Source organism: Oryctolagus cuniculus, chromosome 1, assembly GCF_051225735.1.
Source record: "Oryctolagus cuniculus isolate XC-2025 breed Fujian yellow rabbit chromosome 1, ASM5122573v1, whole genome shotgun sequence".
NCBI classification, from domain to species: domain Eukaryota; kingdom Metazoa; phylum Chordata; class Mammalia; order Lagomorpha; family Leporidae; genus Oryctolagus; species Oryctolagus cuniculus.
The window spans coordinates 166,893,276-166,914,695 of NC_142867.1; the positions used below are offsets into that span (position 1 = coordinate 166,893,276).

Here is a 21,420-nt window from a genome sequence, read left to right on the forward strand (position 1 = left end):
CATATGATATTTGTCCATTTTGGACTGGCTTATTTCACTCAGCATGATGCTTTCCAGCTTCCTCCATTTTGTTGTAAATGCCCGGATTTCATTGTTTTTTACTGCTGTATAGTGTTCCATAGAGTACATATCCCATAATTTCTTTATCCAGTCATCTGTTGATGGACATTTAGGTTGCTTCCATGTGTTAGCTGTTGTGAATTGAGCTGCAACAAATATTGAGGTGCAAATGGCTCTTTTTTCTCCCCTTTAATTCCATTTAGGTAAATTCCAAGGAGTGGGATGGCTGGGTCCTGTGGTAGCGCTATATTCAGGTTTCTAAGGACTCTCCAAACTGTCTTCCATAGTGGCTTTACCAGTTCGCATTCCCACCAACAGTGGATTAGTGTCCCTTTTTCCCCACATCTTCGCCAACATCTGTTGTTGGTTGATTTCTGTATGTAAGCCAATCTAACCGGAGTGAGGTGAAACCTCATTGCGGTTTTGATCTGCATTTCCCTGATGGCTAGGGATCCTGAGCATTTTTTCATGAGTCTGTTGGCCATTTGGATTTCCTATTTTGAAAAATGTCTGTTAAGGTCCTTGGCCCATTTTTTAATTGGGTTGTTTGTTTTGATTTTGTGGTGTTTTTTGATCATTTTATAGATTCTAGTTGTTAATCCTTTATCTGTTGTGTAGTTTGCGAATAACGTCTCCCATTCTGTTGGTTGCCTCTTCACTTTCCTGTTTCCTTTGTGGTAAAGAAACTCTTCAATTTGAGGTAATCCCATTTGTTTATTTGATCTTTGATTACTCGTGCCTCCGGGGTCTTCTCCAGGAATTCTTCACCTGTTCCAATATCTTGAAGGGTTTCCCCTATGCTCTCAATTAGTTTCATGGTGTCATGGCACATCTCTAATTCTCTGATCCATGTTGAGTGGATTTTTGTATAAGGTGTAAGGTAGGGGTCTTGCTTCATACTTCGACATGTGGACATCCAGTTTTCCCAGCACCATTTGTTGAAGAGGCTGTCCTTGTTCCAGGGGTTGGTTTTAGGTCCTTTGTTGAATATGAGTTGGTCATAAATGTTTGGATTGATCTCCGGTGTTTCTATTCTGTTCCATTGGTCTATCCATCTGTTTTTGTACCAGTACCACGCTGTTTTGATTATAACTGCCCTGTAGTATGTCTTGAAGTCTGGAATTGTGATGCCTCCGGCCTTGTTTTTATTGTAGAGGATTGCTTTAGCTATTCTCGGTCTCCTGTTTCTCCATATGAATTTCAGCATTGTTTTTTCTAGGTCTTTGAAGAATGACTTTGGTATTTTGATTGGTATTGCATTGAACTTGTAAATTGCTTTTGGGAGAATGGACATTTTGATGATATTGATTCTTCCAATCCATGAGCATGGCAGGTTTTTCCATTTGTTTGTGTCGTCTTCTATTTCTTTCTTTAGTGTTTTGTAATTTTCATCATAGAGGTCTTTGACATCCTTGGTTAAATTTATTCCAAGGTACTTTATTGTTTTTGTGGCTATCGTGAATGGGATTGATCTTAGAAGTTCTTCCTCGGCCCTGGCATTATCTGTGTATACAAAGGCTGTTGATTTCTGAGCATTGACTTTGTATCCTGCTACTTTACCTGCTACTTTACCAAACTCTTTTATGAGTTCCAATACTCTCTTATAGGAGACTTATCGGGTCCCCTATATATATTATCATGTCATCTGCAAATAGGGATAGTTTAACTTCCTCCTTTCCCATTTGTATCCCTTTAATTTCTTTTTCTTGCCTGATGGCCCTGGCTAACACTTCTAGGACTATATTGAATAGCAATGGTGAGAGTGGGCATCCCTGTCTGGTGCCAGTTTTCAATGGAAATGCCTCCAACTTTTCCCCATTCAATATGATGCTGGCCATTGGTTTATCATAAATTGCCTTAATTGTGTTGAAGAATGTTCCTTCTAACCCCAATTTGCTTAGGGTTTTCATCATAAAAGGGTGTTGTATTTTGTCAAATACTTTCTCTGCATCTATTGAGATAATCATATGATTTTTGTTTCTCAATTTATTAATGTGATGTATTACATTGATTGACTTTTGAATATTGAACCATCCCTGCATATCAGGGGTAAATCCCACTTGGTTTGGGTGAATGGTCTTTCTGATGTGCAGTTGGATTTGGTTTGCCAGAATTTTGTTGAGTATTTTTGCATCTATGTTCATCAGGGAGATAGGTCTGTAGTTTCTTTCTCTGTTGTGTCTTTTCCGGGCTTAGGAATTAAGGTGAAATTGGCTTCATAGAAGGAATTTGGGAGGATTCCCTCCCTTCCAATTGTTTTGAATAACTTGAGAAGAACTGGGGTTAGTTGTTCTCTATATGTCTGGTAAAATTCAGCGGTGAAGCCATCCGGTCCTGGGCTCTTCTTTTTCGGTAGTGCATTTATTATTGATTCAATTTCTTCCATGGTTATGGGTCTGTTTAGATTTTCTATATCTTCACGGCTCAGTTTAGGAAGGTTGTATGTGTCCAGGAATCTATCCATTTCTTCTAGATTCCACAATTTGTTAGCATACATCTCTTTGTACTGGTTTCTGATGATTCTTTTTATTTCTGTTGTGTCTGTTGTTACATTTACATTACTATCTTTGATTTTACAGATTTGGGTCTTCTCTTGCCTTTTTTTGATTAGTTGGGCCAATGGTGTGTCGATTTTGTTTATTTTTTCAAAGAACCAGCTCCTGGTTTTGTTGATCTTTTGTATTTTTTTTTGTTTGTTTCAATTCTGTTTATTTCTTCTCTGATCTTTAGTATTTCTTTCCTCCTTCTGGATTTGGGCTTGATTTGCTGCTGTTTTTCTAAATCCTTGAGGTGCATGGAGAGTTCATTTGTTTGGTTCCTTTCCAGCTTCTTGATGTAGGCACCAATTGCTATAAATTTTCCTCTTAGCACTGCTTTTGCTGTGTCCCACAGGTTTTGATAGGTTGTGTTATCATTTTCATTTGTTTCTAGAAAGCTTTTGATTTCTCTTTTAATTTCTTCAATGACCCACTGTTCATTTAGGATCATGTTGTCCATTCTCCATATATTTGCATATGGTGTAGAGATTCTTGGGTTGTTGATTTCGAGTTTCACCGCACGATGGTCTGAGAAGCCGCATGGTATAGTTTCAATTTTTTTGAATTTGTGGAGGCTCCCTTTATGGCCTAGCATATGGTCAACCCTAGAGAACGTTCCATGTACTGGGGAGAAATACATGAACTCTGTGGCTGTGGGGTGGAAGGTTCTGAAGATATCTATTAGGTCTATTTGGTCTATAGCATCAATTAACTCTGTTGTTTCCTTGTTGAATTTATGACTGGTTGTTCTGTCCATTGCTGAGTGGGGTGTTGAAGTCCCCTGTTACTATTGTATTTGAATCTGTATCTCCCTTTAAATCCTTTAGTAATTCTTTCAAGTCTGGGGTGAGTCTGATTAACTTACCCCTGAATGTGATTTGTCGTTTTTCTCTGGCACATTTTAGGATTTGTTCTTTGTGTGTCACCGAGCTGAGTGTTGCCACAATATGTCGCGGTGAATTTCTCTTCTGGTCTACCCTGTTCAGAGCCCTGGCTATCTGTTGAATTTGCCTGTTGTTATCCAGCTGCCTTTGTTTGAAGTTTTCTGATATTATTTCATTGAAAACACCTTCCAATCCATTCTCTCTTTCCACCCCCTCAGGGACTCCTATTATCTGAACATTACACCGTTTGATTGAATCTTGTAGGTCTCTGACCGTATTTTTTTTTAATTTCTTCTTCCTGCGTTTGAACTGACTGTATTATTTCTGGAAGTTTGTCTTTGAATTCTGATATTCGCTCTTCTATTTCATCTGTTTGATTTCTGAGGGATTCCACGGTGTTTTTTATATGGCCAATTGAGTTTTTCAATTCCAGTATTTCATTCTGGCTTCTCTTTAGGATCTCTAATCCTTGGGCTTGTTTTTCGTTCAACTCTCGACACTGTTTCTCATTATTTCTAAGTATTCTGATTATTAATTTTCTGAATTCTTTTTCTGGCATGGTTTCAAATTATTCTTCTTCTTCAGCCTTTGTTATGGTTGGTTTAGCCTGCTCTATTGGCGAGTTTATATGTTCTTCTATATTCTTTTTTTTTTTTTTTTTTTTTTTTTTTGACAGGCAGAGTGGACAGTGAGAGAGAGAGACAGAGAGAGAAAGGTCTTCCCTTGCCGCTGGTTCACCCTCCAATGGCCGCCGCTGCAGCCGGCGCACCGCGCTGATCCTGGCAGGAGCCAGGAGCCAGGTGCTTTTCCTGGTCTCCCATGGGGTGCAGGGCCCAAGCACCTGGGCCATCCTCCACTGCACTCCCTGGCCATAGCAGAGAGCTGGCCTGGAAGAGGGGCAACCGGAACAGAATCCGGCGCCCCAACCGGGACTAGAACCCGGTGTGCCGGCGCCGCAAGGTGGAGGATTAGCCTATTGAGCCACGGCGCCGGCTGTTCTTCTATATTCTTATTGTGGGTTTTTGTTTTGCTTTTTGGCATTCCGTCTGGGTGGTTTTTCAGGTAGACTGGTGTCAGGGCTATGAGCTGCCCTCCGTTGCTGCCCACCCCTGCGCAAGGAGTGTCATGTTGTTCCACTCCATCCTTGGGCTCCGCCTCCAAAGGTTAGTGCCGAGGCAGAGGCAGTTCTCCTTTAAGCCCGAATGAAAACAAACAAGATGGCTGCTTCCTGCATTAGTGCCCAGGCAGAGGCAGTTCTCCTTTAAGCCCGAATGTAAACAAACAAGATGGCTGCTTCCCGCCCGCTGCAGCTCTGACCTGGGGGAGGGATCCTGGCCTGCCTAGACCCTCTACTAGTCCCCCTGAATCGCACACTCTTTCTGCAGGCGCCACTCACTCTGTTCCATTTTTTATTTCCTCCCCCACTCAGTCGTGCGTGTCTCAGTGTCCGTCCCAGGGTGGGTTGGGGGAGGGGCGAGGTGGCTATTACAGCAGTACTGGGCGAGCTCCCTGTCTCACCTTGGCTTCCAGCGCTGGTGCGCAGACACTCCTGCTGGTGTCCTGCTCTTCAGGCGTCTATGTCCTCCTCGCAGGTCCACCCTGCCTCCCCTGTTTTGGAAGAGCTTCCCTTTCCCTGAAACTACAAACTCTCACCCGTCTTTGAACCTTCCCTTCCCAGACCATCGGCGTGCTCCCTCCCTATTCTGCGATCTTCTGTCCAGAGTGTTTCTTAAAGTAATTGTCATTCTATGAATCTGCTGTGTGGATTGTTTTCCATGTTGGACAGTCCCTCCTTTTTAATTCTATTATTACCAGGCACATGATGGTATCTATATGATCTCTTTAACACATAATCCTATCTATATGTTCATTTTAACACCTACTATGATCATTTTAACAATTAAGATGGCATTTTACTACCAATTTTGGAATTTGGAGCCCCATAACAAGTTTTTAAATTCTACTCTTAGAAGTAAGTCCTAATGTATACAGAACTATCCAGCTTTACAGTAACAAACTTCCTCTTCCCCCTCTTATTTTTTACTGAGATCTATTTTCAATTGACTTTATATACATGATTAACTCTATGTTAAGTAAAGAGTTCAACATATAGCATGAAGAATAAAAAGACAAAAAAAAACAAAGAAATCAAAACTGTTCCTCAACACTCAAGACAAGGACTGTTCAAGTCATTGCTTCTCAACGTGTCAATTTCATTTCTACAGCTTTTGTTTTAGGTCCTCTATTAGTTCTCACAGATCAGGGAGAACCCATGGTATTTGTCCATTTGGGACTGGATTAGTTCACTAAAGTATGATGTTTTCCAGATTCATCCATTTTGTTGCAAATGACTGGATTTCATTTTTTTTTACCACTGTATAGTATTCCACAGTGTACATATTCCATAATTTCTTTATTCAGTCTTCAGTTGATGGGCATTTAGATTGATTTTATGTCTTAGCTATTTTGAATTGAGCTGCAATAAACACAGAGGTGCAGATAGCTCTTTTGTTTATTGATTTCATTTCCCTTGGGTAAATTCCCAGGAGTGCAATGGCTGGGTCATATGTTAGGTCTATATTCAGATTTTTGAGGTATCTCAATACTGTCTTCAATAGTGGTTTTACCAGTTTACATTCCCCCATATCATCTCTAGCATTTGTTGTTTGTTGATTTCTGTATGAAAGCAATTCTAACTGGGGTGAGGTGAAACCTCACTGTGATTTTGATTTACATTTCCCTGACAGCTAGTGATCCTGAACATTTTTTCATGTGTCTGTTGGCCATTTGGATTTCTTTTGAAAAATGTCTGTTTAAGTCCCTGGCCCATCTCTTAACTGGGTTCTTTGTTTTGTTGTTGTGGAGTTTCTTGATCTCTTTGTAGATTCTGCTCATTAATCTTTTGTCAGTTGCATAGTTTGCAAATATATTCTCCCATTCTGTCAGTTGCCTCTTCACTTTCCTAACTGTTTCTTTTGCAGTACAGAAGCTTCTCAATTTCAAGGGACTTAAACAGACTCCCTTTCAATTGCTTTGAATAACTTGAGAAGAACTGGAGTTAGTTCTTCATTAAATGTCTGGCAGAATTCAGCAATGAAGCCATCAGTTCTGGGCTTTCCTTTATTGAAAACATCTTTATTACTGATTCAATTACATCTTGGTTATGGATCTGTTTAGGTTTTCAGTTCTCAGATTTGCCATATACTAGCCATGAGACTCTTTCTAAATTTCTCCTTCTCTTCTAACTTTGGGTTCCTCAGCCTACAGATATATACTGGGTTTTATGAGAAGTAATGAGAAAAAGTTCCAGGGCCATCACAGAAGAGCCTGCAAGTTATACTTAGTTTTATTATGTTCAGTGCAACAGCCAGCCCAGAGTAAGGTCTCAAAAAGTTTGCCATACTCTTTCATTTTTATTTTGTATTGCCTACCAACACAGAAAAAACACTATCATAAGAAAGTAGAAGGTTTCTTTGTACACAAATTGACAAAGACACCCACAACAATTCACTTGGATGTCTGCTTTGCTTGCTGTTCTTTCCAAACAAAAGCATGCCAGGCACTACACCACCACATGTAGTAGACATTCTAGCAGACATAAAGTATCTTTCTGGAAAGCATCCCCAGTTGCCAAGAACCAAACCTTTTGAGGCAAATCTGTGCTAAGAAAAAAGAAAAAGAAAAAGAAACAAACAAAAAACTCCAATAGAGATGTCAGGCTCTGGAGTCAGTGAGACATGGGTTCAAAGATCCAGTCCTTCCACTGAGTGTTCTTGAGTGAGTCTCTTCATCTTGCTCAGCCTCTCTGTTCTTGTGTTGTCAGTGCAGATACTTTATACATTGAGATATGTAATGCTAAGCATAGTTCTAGAAGACAGCAAGTGCTCAATAATTGCTAGGTAGTTTATTTTCAACCCCAGAGCAACTAGAAATGTATGTGTTCTACATAACACTATCCAAATAATCACTCACTGACTCCCAGAGGTAATTTTGCTATTAACTTATATGAAGTTAATCCTGTGAAGTAGGCTGAACTGCCTCACCTTAAGGGAGTTGGGTAAGATTCTGCATCTAGATGCAACCAAATGTCCCCTGACTGTAGAGTGACCTACCTTCCAATTTGTGCAAGATAGACCTGGGTATAATTATCAATAGGCTCCCATTATATTCTGAAAGTGTGCCAGCTTAGAAAATGAAGCATATGCTTAACCCTTTTTAAATAAAGGAGAATCTTTATATGGGAGATTCTTTATTTTATTTTGCCTCAATGCTTATTCACTGGGGTTTAGTTTTGTTCTCTCTTTAGTTTTTGAAACAACTGTTAAAGTATAGAACTTCTGTGGTTCTAAGTCCACACATCAAGTAGTCTGTGATACTGTCCAGACTTGGGAGCCAGGAATAAACTGTAGGCCTTTTTTTCAAAAGACAAATCACATGAATGAAGAGGGTAGTGGAGCGAGGCCATGTCTCACAGAAGCAATTACTGTGGTTTATGGAGACCCAGACTGCCCCCTTGTAATCAAGGAACAATACTTTACATGCCTCTGGCAGTTTATAATTTCAAATGCACTTTTGGGGCCAGCACAGTGGCATAGCAGGTAAAGCCGCCGCCTGCAGTGCCAGCATCCCATATGGATGCCACTTCGAGTCCCAGCTGCTCCACTTCCAATCCAGCTCTCTGCTATGGCCTGAGAAAGCAGTGGAAGATGGCCCAAGTCCTTAGGCCCCTGCACCCGCATGGGAGACCCAGAAGAAGCTCCTGGCTCCTGGGGTCAGATCAGTGCAGCTCCGGTCATTGCAGCCAATTGGGGAATGAACCAGCAGATGGAAGACCTCTCTCTCTCTTTCTCTCTGCCTCCTACACTTTCTGTGTAACTCTGACTTTCAAGTAAATAAATCAATCTTAAAAAAAGATAAAATAAACGCACTTTCACATTTATCATCTAATTTCACTCTCAGAAGCAAGTGCCATCTATGGTTCCACCATCTTACCTCCACCAGCGATCTCCACACAAGCGAACGACTCCCAGGGCAGTTCCTTCATGTGGCTCAGAGGTCTTCTGATGCTCACCCACTGCCCATCTCAACATCCCAATCCCTGCCTTCCTCAGGTTCTTGACTCTCACTTTCCATCCTCTCCCATGGATGGCTTTCTTGTCCCATTTTGAACCTGCTCTCCACCCCCACCCACCCCCAGGCCATACTGTCCAGCCTTGTTCATCAGCCTCCTGAAATCAAAGCCAAGGATCAGAGGTGCCTTGGCTAGGGCTCCACCCAAGGAGACCTGCCCTTTGTCTACATTCTGTCCATGTAGAAACGAGGACAAGACATGACTCTCATTTTACACATGAGGAACTGAGCAGGGAGAACCAATGATTTGCCAAGATCCCACCCCAGGGTGTGTGGGGCAAGTGGGTCAGTGACCAGTGTACACTCCTTCTACTACAGCAACACTTCTCAGATTTCAACATGCAGTTGCAAAATCAGCTACAGAATTGGTAGAGACCAGAACAAAATGACAATGTTTGAAAAGCAAGAAGAATGTTTTTACTTCTCAGGTCTCCCTCTGGACTCATTGGGATGTTTTCAAATTTGCTTTTAACCTGGGATCCTCCCCGACAGTGATAATCACAGGGCAAGCACAGACCCTCAAAGGTGCATAGAGCTTCACTTGCAGTTGGGCACATGAAGCAGACACAACTGACCCTGACCCTCCTTACACACAGGCCCAGGTCCCCACAGGCAGCAGAAGGTAGCAGTGGCACTGAATGGGGACAAGTGGTGCAGTGACTATCCTGGCAGAAGGTGGGACCATGCATGAACTGAGATTCCAAGTGCACTGTGCATGCTTGAGTATCCATCAGACATCACTTACCAAGCAGTGATTCAAAGATAAAACTAACATGAATGTCAAGATGGCAATTACAGACTATTAAATCTCAGCGCAGGACACCCCTTCTGAACTTGGGATCCTGTGCAATCACTGCTCACACAGCCAGGAAGCCAGCAGCATGCAGATGAATCAGCTGAGATCTTGATTCACAGGCCCAGGGTGGCCCTGAGACCATGTGTTTCCCAGAGGAATCTAAAACTGCTGGTCCTCAGGCTATAAGGGAGCAAGTTCCTACATCATTTTTAACTTATTTATTATGTCAGAGCCAATTACCAACTCTCTATTTCTTGCATTATTCAAATAAGGCAGCCATGAAAATAGGTGTTAAATACAAGTCACCATCCATTGTGTCTTTAAAATGTGATGACTCGGAAGTAGCTAATCTATTCACATCCATGATAGCCCACCTGCTTGGGTTCAGAGACTTCAACCAGCAACACAGAGCATATATTGGTGGCCACAATGCAAAGACTCCCTGACTCTTCCCCAGGTACTCTGAGCTGCCCTTGCTCAGCGAAGCCAAAGGCTGAGAACCAGCAAGGAACATTTTCCAAAACAAGAGCAAGGGCCCACTGCTCAGCTCTTGGATCGATCTGACAGCTGAATGGTTTGTTTTTAAAGGCAAACTCTATGAGGAAAGGTGTCAGGGACTTCTCAGAACTCCTGTAGCAGGAGAGCTCAGATCATAGTACCCTATTCTGGTGCTGTGGCACAGTGGGTAAAGCAGCCAGCATCCAATCTGAGTGCTGGTTCAAGTCCTGGCTTTGGATCAGCCCAGCTCTGGCTATTGCAGCCATTTGAGGAGTAAACCAGTAAATGGAAGATTTTCTCTCTCTCTCTCTCTCTCTTTCTCTTTCTGCCTCTCGTTCTCTGTACCTCTTTCAAATAAATAAATAAATCTTTAAAAATAAGACAAAATAGGAGAAGGAGGAGGATGAGGGGTAGGAATGTGGGTGGGAGGACTAGACAGTGGGAAGAATTACTATATTCCTAAAGCTAGAATTCTGAAATGCATGCAAATAAATAAAATAAAAAATAAAATAGCACCCTGTTCAATGTAAACCTATACAGCACATAACATAGAGTGAGATCACCAGCAAACTGAGCCTCAGTATCTTCACTCCTAAGATGGGTCCAATTACACTTGCCCTGCCTCAAAGGAGGAAGCCTTTCATCAAATCACATGGGATAATCAATGTGAAAGACTGTGACCTACATAGTACTATAGAAGTCCAAGACTGTTCTTGTTTAACAGTCAAAAAATACTACAGGTGACTAATGGCTGTCACATTTCAGCTTCATGTCCAGTAGAATTTGAGGTGTGTTGGGGAGGTTGGGAGTGGGTTACTGGAATATACTGTTTCTTTTAAAGGTGGAATGTTACCCGACTGACAAATTGCTTTTATAACTGGAACAAGTCCTGCCTGCTATTTAGTAATACTTAGAAATCCATCATCAATTTGATTTATACCCAACAACAATAAATCACACAAAGTTACCTTGTGTAACCCAGTGAGTAAACAAACTAAACATTGTGTTTCACCTGCCTTGTTGGTGAGACAAAATGAAAACACTGGCTTCCCCAAATCCAATAATACCTTTGGTTTCTGGCGAGTACATTATTTTGGGAATCTTTCATGGAATATTTACTTTATTTGCTCTAATTCTGCAAGAAGCCACATTGGAATTGCAAAGAAATATAAATGATTAAAAAGCAGAAGTAAAAAAAAAAGTAACTGGGGCTGGCACTGTGGCTCAGCAGGTTAAAGTAGCAGTCTGCAATGTCAGCATCCAATACGGGTATTGGTTTGAGTCCTGCTGCTGCTCTGCTTCCCATCCAGGTCCCTGCTAATGTGTCTGAGAAACCAGTGGAAGATGGCCCAAGTACTTGGGCCCCTGCACCCATGTGGGAGACCTGGAAAACACTCCTGGCTATTGGCTTTGGCCTGGCATAGCCCTGGCCTTTGCAGCCATTTAGGGAGTGAACCAGCAGATGGAAGATCTCCTCTCTCTCTCTCTCTCCTTTCCCCTCTCACCTCACTCTCTGCCTCCCCTTCTCTCTCTCTGCAACACTTTCAAATAAATAAATCTTTAAAAAAAGAAAAAAAGAAAGAGGGGATGGTGCTGCGGCACACTGGGTTAAAGCCCCAGCCTGCAGCACCAGCATCCATATGGGCACCGGTTGGAGTCCCAGCTGCTCCTCTTCTGATCCAGCTCTCTGCTGTGGCCTGGGAAAGCAGTAGAAGGTGGCCCAAGTCCTTGGGCCCCTGCACCCACGTGGGAGACCTGGAAGAAGCTCCTGGCTTCAGATCAGCTCTTCTCTGGCCATTGTGGTCATTTGTGGAGTATACCAGCACAATGGAAAACCTCTCCCTCTCTGGCTCTACTTCTCTCTGTAACTCTGTCTTTCAAATAAAGAGAGGAGAGGAAGGGAAGGGAGGGGAAGGGAGGGGAGAGGAAGAGAAAGAAGAGCAACCAAGTAGTTTGCCCCAAATTTTTTCAACTAATATATTAACTTAATTTCTTCAAAAATGGGGGACCCCAAATGCTACTCTTACCCTGGATCCAACATGGCTTCTTTCAAGGTGTGCATACTGGGGTTCACAGACTTCCTCATTGCCTATTCTTTTTCCAGGGATGAATAGTCATGAGGGATACTATAGGCAAGTAGCATCTTAAGTCATGGGCAGTATTTTAAAATTTATGATGTGGCAGAGGGACAAAAACCTGAAGGTAACTGACCCACTGAAGAATCAAGCTCTAATGTAAGCCCCAGATTCTAACCAATTAGACTAGTCAACCACAAATTGGGAGAAATAAAAATACAATTTGCTGTATTATTTAAAGTATACTCATGTTTAGACCTCCCAGGTTTGCACAATACACTATCTTCCTTAAACCGGGTCTTTCCAAGAGACACCAGACTTAAGTGACACAAAAGAGTTTTTTAATCCCAATTAGTTTGGTGTCCTTTGTTGATATTATTCTGTTTTTTTCTGACCAACAATAATGAATAACCCACAGACGCTAATGAATAACTAACTCCCTTTGTCTCCAAGGACAGCAGAGCCCAACAAGAAATGTCAGAGGCCCTGCGGTAAAATAAAAACCTTTATAATGAAAACCTTCCCAATTATATAGTCCTCTGGGTACTGCAAATGTAGAATTGTCTTAAATATTTAAATAGTTGTGTCAAATGTGCTTAAAGTGGGGATCATAAAACCGATTTCCCAGATGCTTTGAAAAATGCATTTCTTACCAGTCTAATTACAATCAGTAACTGCTGGAGCAGGAAGTAGGGGGAATGCTATTATTGGTACAATATAAGCAGGATCCTTTACTCACAAATCCTACCAGAGAGCTGCCAATTGCTCAATGTCTTCCATGTGCACTCTGAGGCCCTGAGAAATAAGCACTCTTATCTCAGTACCTTAAAAAACTCATATATGGTAAACTATCAATGTTAAATCTAATTTCTATTATCTCAAAAACATAAAGCTAAAAGTAATTTTATTGTAGGACAGAGCAAATAAAAACAAGTTATGTCACTAAAAAGCAGGTACACAGTGGCAAGCATGCAATGAGGAATTATAAAGAAGAACCCAGCATTGTTACATTTCAACAAGAATTCATTATCTTTTTCTAATACATTTCCTAGCTCTGTGCACAGAAATGGCTTAACAGCAATGACATCCCAGAGTTAATAAGGACAGTCACGTGGTTTTCCAAATACTGTCCCCCAATAAGAGGGACAGGGAAATACAAGGGAGCCTAGAACATCTTGCCTGAAAACAAGTTAGTGTTTAATGGGAACATATCAAACAGAGAGAAGAACTGACCACAAAGGGCTCCCAATGGCCAAATTTGGGACAATTTGAGCATCAGAAATAAATAATGATGATAATGAATTATAGCACAGTAAATATTAAAAAGGAACACATGTAACTACAATTATTCTCAAAAAGAAGAGGGAGAAAGGCTCTCCTTTCCAGAAGAATACCAATTAACAGAGAGGGAAGGATAGAATCCAAAACCCATCAGTATGCAATTAACAATAAAAACTGATTCACACAACAATCATCGATAGATGCTATGAAAGGCTGCTGGAGAACAAGATATTCCTATAAGATTATTTATTAATTTTGAAAGGGAAAAAGTGTCCTGCACAATGCAGAGATCAGGTGACACCACTTCAACAAGGTGATCAAATGTAGCATCATGAACACCAGGATGAAGGAATATCCAGGGCTTCCTGGTGCAGTGTCACAGGTGGTACACAAATCACCTATGCAGGGTTCCTGCCAAAAATGTTTACCCTAAAACTTATCAGGAAGAAGTGATCAGACACAACAATCGTGGAACAACACAACTGACCTGAACTCTTAAGATATCAACATACTTTGGCATGAAACACAAAGATAAGGCAGGGGAGAGGGCTGGTTTAGATTAAAGAACACTAAAGACATGACAAGCAAATGTAATACATGATCTTTGATTAGGTCTTTGTGTGGCAGTAAAGGACATTTGTATTTTAAACGGGGAAAAGAAATTATGTATATTATAAATAATAACTGGCATAAAATATAAAATAATATAATAGCAATTTGATGATAGATTATAAGATATAACTATAAATAATAGTTACAGCAAAGTTGAATTCCTTGGTTCTAATGGACATATTTTGGTTATATAGATACTTAAGAATTTGTGAATAATATATCACAATGTCTACAACTACAACTTACTTTGACTTGAGAGAGATAAAGGTGGAAAAAATGCTTTAAAAAAGGCAAATAATTGTTTTAAAAAATAGAGAATACAAAATAAAATAAGATAGCAGCAAGTTTAAAAGAAGATAAACTCAGGACCAAAGAATGAGCCTATTCAAGAATTAAGTTATGTAATAGTTAGCTGATTTTAGTGAGAATAACTGGGCAGGGCTCCTGTTTAAATTCTGTCCTGTTGAAAGGGGACAGATTTGGGGAGAGTTGGCTGTTTTTTAGCTTTTTTGCCCTTTGTCCTTTTCCCTTCCTCCTTCACTATTTTCAGTAGACACCACTGTAGCTTGAGCTGGTGTACAGCAGTGCAATTGCACAAACATGCAGAAAAGACTGAGGACAGCTCCATGATCTTGGACCTGACACAGCTGAACTGCCGCTCCTCAGCAGCAATCGCCTACTCCAGCATTCTCTATGTGAGAGAAAAATCAACTCCTATGACAGAGGTTCCCATATGTCCTCAGTTCATGGCATGCTTGGTGCCTCAGCCATTTTTTTCATAGTGCCCCCAGGTCAAAAGAAACACCCAACAGTTGTGTTTATTAAGTAGTTAGGTGTTAATAACTTAATAGCATTTATATATTGACAACTGTTTGGGGGAAAATGCACATAAATTAAAACAAACATGGTATTTTTATTTCATTCTTAATTTTATTTCATTCTCAACCACAATTACTGATGTAATGTGTTTCAGTTGTACATTCTACAACTTCTCAAAGCTTGGAATCTGATTGGACACTACAACCCTCATTTCCTGTTCCAAGTTGACTTCACTTACTACTTGTTTTTAAAACAGTGGTAAAATATAAAGAACATAAAATGCATCATCTTTTTTGGTATAGCTATTTTTTATTCTTTTTATTATTTAATAAATGTGAATTTACAAAGTGCAACTTTTGTATTATTGTGGCTTCCCCCCCCCCAACCTCCCTCCCTCCCACGGCCCTCCCCTCTCCCACTCCCTCTCCCATCCCACCCTTCATTGAGTTTCATTTTCAATCACCTTCATATATAGGAGATCAACTTAGTATACCCTAAGCAAGGATTTCAACAGGCTGCCCTCACACAACCACACAAGGTATAGGGTGTTGTTTGACTAGTAGTGTTGTCTTTAAGTTTCATAGTAAAACACATTAAGGACAGAGATCCTACGTGGGAAGCCTGTACCCAATGACTCCCATTGTAGATTTAACAAAATGCATTATCTTAACCACTTATAACTGTACAGTTCAATGGCCTGAAATTCATTCCTATTATACAACTATCACCATCATCCATCTTTAGAACTTTTTCATCCTCCCCAAATGAAACTGTGTACCATCAAACATTAATTCCCTAATCCCCTTCCTTGAAACCTTGGCAAGCACTAGTCTTTCTGTCTTCATGACTATGCCAAAAACTTCATATAAGAAGACTCACACAGTATTTGTCAATTTGTGACTGACATATTTCATTTAGCATCATTTCCCGAAGGTTCACCCTTGTTGTTTTTTTGCATGTATCATAATTTCCTTTCTTTTTGAAAGTTTGCTTTTTCCTTGTATATTTACTTAGGAGACAGAGAGACAAACATAATAGAGAGAACTCTTAACCCACTAATTGACTTCACAAATGGCTGCAATGTCTGGGGCCAGACTGGGCTGAAACCAGGAAACAGGAAAGCAATCCAGATCTTCTGCATGGACGTATGGAACCTGATTACTTGAACTATTGCCACTGTCCCCCCCCCCCCACACCCACCCCCCAGTATGCATTATCAGGAAGCAGGAGTCAGAAGCCAGAGCCAGGCATCAAACCCAGTACTCACAAACATTTGATAACTAGTGCCTTTAACCACTAAGCTAAAACCCTCTCCCAGAATTTACTTCCATTTTAAGGCTGAGCATTTCACTCTAAGTATTCCATTCAATCATATATTCATGGGTTGTTTATGTGTTTTGGCTTTTATGAATAATACTAAGAACATGGGTATATAAAGTGCTTGCTTTTTTATCACAATTACTGAAAATGTGGCTTCCTAAAGATCTGACATCACTAAAGGAAGCATAGTACGATTTATTTTTTATTATTTGACAGGTAGAGTTACAGACAGTGAGAAAGAGAGACAGAGAAAGGTCTTCCTTCTGTTGGTTCACTCCCCAAATGGCCGCAACGGCCGGCGCTGCGCTGATCCAAAGCCAGGAGCCAGGTGTTTCCTCCTGGTCTCCCATGCATGTGCAGGGGCCCAAGCACTCGGGCCATCCTCCACTGCCCTCCCGGGCCACAGCAGAGAGCTGGACTGGAAGAGGAGCAACCGGGACTAGAACCAGTGTCCATGAGGGAAGGCGGCGCCACAGGAGAAGGATTAACCAAGTGAGCCATAGCTCCGGCCAGCATAGTACGATTTACTTTTGAAACTGTTGGCCTCTTCAAGCTAGCACTTGCCTAGTATTCAAAGGATGCCACATATCCTTCTGTTTCCTTCAAGTTTTAAAATAGCCTGTGATACCCTGAGCTTACTGTGGTGCCTCAGTGAACTTGAGTTTGGAAATTACATCCTCTGATGGTAAAGTCTCTTACTTGAGTTTCCAACTGAGCAGAACTCAGTCCTTAAGTAGCATCAACATTACTATCAACTGTATTCTTCTCATAAGGCTTCCACTGCAAAGTATCTACTCTTTATTGAAATCAGAAGTCAACGTACGTGACAGTCCTTGGGGAACTTACATTCTCTGTACACAACTCACTGCATTCCTAAGAGTTAGCATAATCACTCTCAAGACTCAGAAAATGCATTTTTTTAGCCACCATGTAAACTGCACCTTGTCCCAAAGCAATGATTGTCTACTGTGATGTGTCAACTTGCCTGGGCCCCAGGCTGCCCAAATATTTGATCAAACATTATTTTGGGTGTTTCCTGCAAGGATGTTTCAAGATGAGACTAACATTCAAATCAGTAGACTCTGTAAAGCAGACTGTCCCTGATAGTGTGCATAAGTCTCATCCAAACAGCTGAAGTCCTGAATGGAATAAAAGGCTGACCCTTCTCCCAGTAAGGGAGAATTCTTCCCTGTCTGATTGCCTTTGAACAATGACATCAGCTTTTTTCTTGCCTTTGGATTCAAACCAAAACACTGGCTTCCCTACCTGGGAGGGGGAAAGGGAGGGGGAGGGAGGGAGGATTCCATCTGTTGGTTCACTTCCCAAATGGCTGCAATGGCCAGGGCTGGGCCTTTACCATCAGCTCTGCCTGTTCTGGGACTTCTGACTTGAACTGGCATGAAACCATCTGATCACCATGTAGGTCTTGAGATGTGCCTGCCTCCATCATCTCATGAGTCAATTCTTTATAATAAACCTATTTCTCTATATAAGGATATAAATATATACACACATATATGCGTGTGCATATATATTTTCACACACACACATGGATGCACACAGGTGTCAGCTTAAATATCATACTCTGCTCCTGTTCCACCAGTTCAGTACAGGCTGGGACCCCCCTCACTGATGTTGCCATGTCACTCAGAGCATATCCCTATCAGAGCTCTTACTGTGCTTTATTTTAACTGCCCACTTATTTGTCTGTCTCCCTTAGTACCATGAGGGCAAGCACTATCTTTTACTGGTTATTTTATCTCCAGAACAGCAGCTCACCCATAATACACTCATGTAGGCTCAATAATTATTTGTTGAGTAAATGATCAAAGTTCAAACAGTCCTGGATCACCATTCTCGACCAGTTAAGGCTTAGTTTAGGAACTGTCAATCAAGATCTGAAAAGGACACATGCAGCCACCTCTGGCACCATCCAGACCAGTAATGGTAACTAAGCTGCACAGCCAGAATAATTATACAATGTCTTTGTCCTCTTATCTGTGTGTATCATGCCCCAACTATGTAGACCCAAAACAGGCTCTGTACACTGGGAAGCCAAGCAAGGGACCAGGGAACCAAAGACAAGAATCCAAAAGCAGTCCTATATTTTACTTACATTCCAAGATGTACTGACCCCAAGAGTTCACTATCCCTTCAGTACCTGAAGCATTTTTTTTTTTACTGTGATTACAATTATAGCCACTTCTGATCCCCACCACCTGGCTGGTGACCATGAAGTTATTACTCTTTCTAGATCTTAGTCACCTGATCAGTTAAATCAACCATAGCATACAACTCAGCGCTATTATGAAAAATAACTGAGACTATGTATTATTAAGCACTTAACACAATGACTGACACATACTAAGTTATGATATAACTACCTCCATTCCTATTGCCGAGATTGCAAACTCAGTATGGTTCATAAAAAAAGCAGGCTACAGTTCACTAGTCAAGCATGAGCTGGAAGATTTTACTGGGACTCTGTCTCTGAAAACCCAAACACCTGAGTTTGATATTAAGGAAGTTAGTTTGCCACACCATGAGAACAGCAACCAACAATGTCAGAGCCATGTTGGGTATGTCCCCCAAGAAATCTTTTCTAATACTTACTATCAGTATCTCTAAGAAGCAAAACAACTCAAAACCAAACCTGGTTTAAATTCATTAAGTCAATATCAGTTTCTCAATATAGTATGTCATGTAAATAATTTGCTATTCCTTAACAATTTTTCCTTAATTTAAAACATATGGCAATTTGAGGGTGCGCATTTGGCCTATCAGTTAAGACAGCTACATCTCATTTCAGCGTACCTGGGTTTCAATGATGGCTCCCTCTGGATTCCAGCTTCCTGCTAATAAGGAACCAAAGAGGCAACAGGTGATGGCTCCAGTAGCTGGGCCCCTGCCACCCACATAAGAAACATGGATTGAGTTTCAGGTTCCTGGCTTCAGTGTGGCCTAGTCTCAACTGTTGTAGGTATCTGGAGATTGAACCAGTAAATGCTTTGTGTTTCTCTCTCTCTCTCTCTCTCTCTCTCTCTCTCTCCCTGTCTACCTCTCAAATAAATTTTTTAAAATTTTAATGCAATATATGGTAAGTCAACACTATTGAATTAAAAACACACTCCTGGGGCCAGTGCCATGGTACACACAGTACATTAATCCTACACCTGCAGCACCCACATCCCATATAGGTCCTGGCTGCACATCTTCCAATCCAGCTCTCTGCTGTAGCCTGGGAAAGCAGTAGAAGGTGGCCCAAGTCCTTGGGCCCCTGCACCCATGTGGGAGACTGAAAAGAAGCACCTGGCTCCTGGCTTCAGATCAGCGCAGCTCCAGCCGTTTCGGCCATTTGAGGAGTGAACCAACGGACAGAAGACCTTTCTCTGTCTCTCCCTCTCACTGTCTGTAACTCTACCTCTCAAATAAATCAATAAAATCTTTAAAAACACACACACACATTCCCTCTGCATTTCAAATCAACCAGATTTTCTAGTTCTCCACAACCACGCAATACATCTTTTCATTATTCTCTTCTAGCTTGCTTCTTTTATAATAGCTCTAACTGTACTATAAAAATTATAAATTTTCTCAAAATATTTTTCTTGTCATTTGTATACATTTATTCCTCATTTATTGGTTATTAAAATTTCTCTTTTTCAATCTTTTCCCTTCCAAACACCTTTCTTCTAGCACTTCTAACACTAGCATAAATGGCAGTTCCAATTACCCTCTCATCCTTGGCCAACGGAATGCAGCCCCCAGAGAGCCCCAGCAGAGCTACGTGTATCCAGAGGGTAGGACCTTGTGATTCCTGCTCCTGCCCTTCTGTTACCGCCACCCACCCCACCTTTCTATTTCTGATCTATCTTAGCTTCTACTCTTTCACAGTCCCATGAGGTATCACATGCTTTTACTCAGCAATTATTTACCACTATGGTCCCTTTGCCCCAACACACACACACACACACACACACACACCCCTTACTGAGCAAGCTGGATATCATTATGAGAACATCAATTCTGACCCTGACATTGAGTGATGTATCCTTCCCATAGGATTTTCTGCCAGAGAAAGGGATTTTGGAGGTTTAAAAAAAAAAGCTTTCACTTTGAAAAAAATTCCAGAAAGACAATCCTACCTTTCCCAGGATTTGAAGGAAAAGGGCTTCCAAACTCCTGCTGCTTTGGCTTTAAAGTGTGTGACCCTGACATGCCTCCAGCCGGGGCAACCTGATATCGGGGCTTCCCATTGGTGAGCACTTGTCTCCTGGGGCTCAAGGCAGGCAGGTGAATGGGACTCTCAGCCATGTTGTTCTGAGGAGCCATCCCTCCTCCCGAAGGCATCTTGAGATGGAGACTGTTAGCAAGGCTTCCAATAGCAGGGCTTGGTGTGCTGCCACAGGACAAGGGGCCAGGAGTTCCCGAGTGAGCTCGTATGGGAGGAACGTGTTGGCCACTAAGCATCCCAGGCCCCTGTGTGGTTCCTGCTGTCCGGTGCAGATTCATGCCGCATGACCTTCCATTCATCCTGAAAAACCTGTCGCCAGTTTGGTCAAATAGCCAGTGGCACTACTCACTCCTTTCAGGCAAGGTCCAGTAAGCTATCCATGGGATGGTTTATGAGCCTGTTTAAAAGACAAATACAGGCATTTTTAAAGTAAAAAACAAAACGAGGCATAGCAAGTTTTCAACCTGCATATCCTTCATATCAGGAAGAAAAGAAGCACTCCCAACAAAATGGCCTTTTACATAGAACGGGGCCATCCGATATAAGGCTCACTGGCGGGCACTCTCCCCTTCCAGACTCATGGTAGGCACGGATTACGGATCACTGCATTGTTTTCTTTGCCAATAAGCCCCAATCTATGCAATGCTCTTGGCAACCCAACCAATCTACAGGTGCTGGCTTGCAAAATGCAACTTAGTTTTCTCCCTTGAGGATCTGTCCATACTAGTTCAGTTCAATGTTTTACTACAGTGGGCCTTAGGAAACCCAAAAGTACCACATTCATGAGCTGTAAGACCAATATTTCAAAGGGTTTCAGTCAATAAACACAAAACAGACATGGCCTCAAAATGAGATTACTGGGACATGAAGCCATCTCTGATTTTTACCATATGAGTAGGATTTTCACAATCTCTAGGTTTACAAAAGATGAAAGTCTTTTGTACTGGAAATACTGCCTAGATCTCAAATTCCATATATTTAAATATTCACAAAATATATTTAAATATATATTTAAATATTCACAGCAATACTAGAGTCTTGGTTACATAATGATTCTCATTTATAGGGATGGAAATAAAGTCAACACACAATACACTAACCTTCTATGAAGATGCTAAAAGAAAACAAAAAGCTTCACGAAATGCCTTTGAAAAGCATAAAGAATGGCCCTCAT

General features: G+C 41.3%; 1 long non-coding RNA gene across 1 annotated transcript in view; it reads right to left on the reverse strand.

Annotated features, from left to right (window-relative positions):
• LOC149128744 (uncharacterized) overlaps positions 1 to 21,420 on the reverse strand; it is a 68,389-nt gene that overhangs the window by 33,889 nt on the left and 13,080 nt on the right. The window contains exon 2 of the long non-coding RNA XR_016237339.1: positions 20,158 to 20,643. This is a non-coding gene — a long non-coding RNA (uncharacterized LOC149128744). The remainder of the gene's footprint in view (positions 1 to 20,157; positions 20,644 to 21,420) is intronic.